Here is a 4,264-nt window from a genome sequence, read left to right as displayed (position 1 = left end):
TCTCTAATGTAAGGATCTGCAAAATAAATGCTTGTGTGTGTGTGTGTGTGTGTGTGAGAGAGAGAGAGAGAGAGAGAGAGAGAGAGAGAGAGAGAGAGGACAGTTTTGTATATGAGCACAGGGACGTAAATATCCGGGCCATGTGACGGTCTGAAGTTGCCCTTCTCCTTGCCTGTGACAGGGTCTCAGGTTTCACACACAGCGAGCAGATGGCTTGCAAACTTCTAAAGAATCCGTCTCTCTTGTCCCTTCCCCACACCCCACTGGGCATGTTGGATTATGCCTGGTACCACGGCCACTTTTCTGTGGTTGGCTGCTGGGGATTTGAACTCGGTTCCTCAAGTTTGTGCAGCTGGCAGTTACTCACGGAGCCAGGACCTTTGCTGACATCAGCAGCCTTGGCTGACCCGCTGGACCAGGATATTTATGAGGGTTGAGTCATAGGTAGCATGGACTGGCCTTGCATTTCTAAACCTTTTGTCTCTGCCGCCACACCTAGTTTATCTGGTGTTGGCGTGGGCCCTCTACATCCCAAGTCCCTACTTAAAAAAGATTTATTCATTGTTATTTTATGTGTATGAGTGCTTCGTTTACACCTACGTCTGTGCATTCCTTGTGTGCCTAGTGCCCAAAGAGACCAGAGACCAGTGCCAGATCCCCTGGAACTGGAGTTAGAGATGGTTGTGAGCCACCATGTGGATTCTGGGAGCTAACCCAGTCTGCAACAGCAGCCAGTTTTTTTTTTTTTTTTAACAACTGAGCCTCTCTTCAGCTTCCTCTTAACCTGTCCTCTTATAAATGAGCTATAAAGAGGTTTTGCAAATATTTTGGGGAGGACACTGAAACCCTTCACTGGGGATGGGTTGCCGCTCTGGGCTCTAGTTGAGTTCCTGCCAGTCTTGGGGAGAGGTAGGGAGTGGGAAGTGGGCACAGCCAGTGGCCGGATGGAGCAGAATCCAGACCTTGACAGTCCAGGGGAGGCCAGAGGGACCCATTGTGCTCTGGCCAACTGCCTAGAACATCCCGGAACTTGGAAACGGGGGCCACGTCCTCCTGAGAGCGCACCAGGCTCCATCTTTACAGAGGGGCAGGATCAGGGGTGGGGGTGGGGAATCGGCAGGCAGAACCATGGATGTGTCGGGAGGTGGAGGGTACCACGGACAGTCACTGACCCAGGCTGGATGCCCCTGTCTGTGCTTGTGCCTTGAGGACCCCAGAAAGCTGTTCAACTCGTCTCCCTCCGGCCAGCATTTCTGCAGCCAAGAGCCCCTTCCTTCTCCGTGAACTCCGTCATGCTGACAGCCAGCCATTCACAGCCTGTCATGGGCTTAGATCCAGCTTAGGAGACAAAGCTGTCCCCAGGGCCACAGCCTGGCTGACCCTGGATGGGTAGTTGGCACTGTTGCTTGGGCAGCCCCTCACCATGGATACTACCACCCACATTCAGCTCAGAGGTGGCCATTGTCTCCCTGCCAGTGTGTGGCAAGCACCCAAGAGCCCAGGCTGGCACTGCCACAGTGGTGTCTCAGGCCACGGGATGGAAGGGAGTATTTTCCCACGCACTAGGATCAGTGGTCCTGGAACAGTGACCTGGTAGATGGGGGTCTTAGTCAGGGTTTGTATCCATGCACAAACATCATGACCAAGAAGCAAGTTGGGGAGGAAAGGGTTTATTCGGCTTACACTTCCACACTGCTGTTCATCACCAAAGGAAGTCAAGACTGGAACTCAAGCAGGTCAGGAAGCAGGAGCTGATGCAGAGGCCATGGAGGGATGTTACTTACTAGCTTGCCTTCCCTGGCTTGCTCAGCTTGCTTTCTTATAGAACCCAAGACTACCAGCCCAGGAATGGCCCCACCCACCATGGGCCTTCCCACCCTTGATCACTAATTGAGAAAATGCCCCACAGTGGATCTCATGGAGGCATTTCCTCAAGGGAGGCTCCTTTCTCTGTGGTGACCCCAGCTTGTGTCAAGCTGACACACAAAGCCAGCCAGTACAATGAGGAAACCTGGGAAAGAAAGGTGTTTGCCCTCAGTGCCAGCAGGAACTGGACAGTGGCTGCCCTACATGAAGGCCCACCTGTGGCTTCCCCTAGTCCTTGGTACTTGATTGACACCCTTCCCAGTCCCTCCCCGTCCATCCAGAAAGGCCACCGTCCCATTGCTTTTGTCTTCCTCCTAACTCACCCAGGTTTCTCTTGGGAGGCTTTCCTGGGCCATGTGGTCTTGTGCACAGAACGCTATGGGGTCTGGCCCCGTGTGGCTCAGACTGCATGACCCTCTGTCTCCTCACTGGGTGAATCTCAGCCAGGCAGCTTGGCTGCATCGGCTGGGACCTGGGTCTCAGATAAAGGATGCTGGGGTAGTCCATGGCTCTCTCTGCTGACTCACACCAGCATCAGGACCGGGCAGGTGGAGACTGTTCCATAGAGCATCGTGGCCAAGCAGGGTGACATGGAGGAGTCTGGGAAGAGGTGGCACAGGGATAACTCTTCTTCCAGCCTGCCTCTACCCTTCCCAGCAGGACAGTTATCTGATTTGTGCTATACATATATGTGTGTGTATGTATATAAGTATATGATTTATTTATTTATTTATTTCATGTATGAGTGCCCTCCCTGCATGTACAACTGCATGTCAGAAAAGGGCATCAGATCCCTTTACAGATGGTTGTGAGCCACCATGTGGTTGCTGGGGATTGAACTCAGGCCCTCTGGAAGAGCAGACAGTGCTCTTAACCGCTGAGCCATCTCTCCAGAACAATGTTGTATATATTTTACTCTTTAAACTTTCATCAGTACATTTGTGTGTGTGTGTGTGTGTGTGTGGTGTGGTGTGTGTACACCTGTCTACCACTGTATGTGTGGAGGTCGAAGGATAACTTTCAGGAAATCATTCTTTCCTTCAACTTTAAAATCTAAGGGTTCTTTCCCTGAAGCAGGCACTTAGCTGTGGCTTCTATGAGACCTTGGGCAGTCCATAGCCTCTCTCTCTGAAACTCAGTTTCCCCATCTGTACTGGGTTAAGATCATTTCAGTATAGNGGCCACAGATAGGCTGCGAGGGAAAATATAAATTGGCTTTTGAAGGCCTACTGTCCATCTCTAAAAAACAGGAAGGGATGGAAAGAAGGAGAAGAGAGGAGGAGAAGGAGAGGGGAAGGGAGAGGAGGGGAAGGGAGAGGAGGGGAAGGGCAGGAAGGGGAGTGGAGGTAAGGAGAGAGGAGAGGAAAGGGGAGGGCAGGAAGGGGAGTGGAGGTAAGGAGAGAGGAGAGGAAAGGGAAGGGCAGGGAAGTGACTGGGCGGGTAGGGAGAAGAAAGGAAGAGAGGAAAGGAAAGGGGGTCTGGTAGGTCGGAAGGTGGAGCCCACATGATGAGAGGAGGAACCTGACTCCATTGAGTTGTCATAGGATCTTCACAAGCGTGGACCTCTGTGTTCAATGACCTGTCTTGGCTGGTCTTGCATCTAGGGACTGTGGGACTGTTACAAACAGGATGGGAGACCAGTTCCGGGGGTATCATGACTTGGATCGATTCATGTACAATTTGGGCTGCTGCATGCAGCTGGAACACAGGCTCTGCTCCTGCAGGCAGCCCATAGGGTACCACTGCATCCGGGAGGTGGGTCACAGCTTTAAAGAGGTAGGTCAAGTGATGCTCACAGCCCTGCTAGGGCCCCCCCGACTCCACACTCCTAAAAGTCAGCACCCAGGGAGATCAGGAGCCCGGGATTTTATCCTCAGCTACATAACGAGTGTGAAGCAAACAAACAAACATATCGATACATTTAAAACATCAGAAAAACCCACCCGTGGCTCATATCTCTTCAAAGGACCTCAATGAAGGCCACCAGGCTGTCACATGCTGAGCAATGAAGCCTGACCGAGGGTAACGAGGGGGACACAGACTCAATCTCGCTCATCTGCACGCTTCCTCAGACAAGGCAAGGTGACACAGTGTATTTGGGGGTCACTCTTGTGACTGAGTTACCACGGTCATCCTGAATAATGAGACCGCACTTGGTTAAAAAAGGCAAGGCTGGCCCCAGGACTCCCAAGGACCATGTTCTGGGAGGATGACAGTGGTGAGCCTCTTCTGGTGTGTCTGAAGTCAGCAGTATAATAATAAATCTTTGGGCCGGAGCGAGCAGGGGCCGACCGGAGTGAGCAGAGTTCCCAACAACCACATGAAGGCTCACAACCATCTGTACAGCTACAGTGTACTCACATCCATAAAATAAATAGATAAACCTTTTTTTTTTTTT

This window comes from Mus pahari, chromosome 23, assembly GCF_900095145.1.
Source record: "Mus pahari chromosome 23, PAHARI_EIJ_v1.1, whole genome shotgun sequence".
NCBI classification, from domain to species: Eukaryota; Metazoa; Chordata; class Mammalia; order Rodentia; family Muridae; genus Mus; species Mus pahari.
This window is presented reverse-complemented; position numbering follows the sequence as displayed.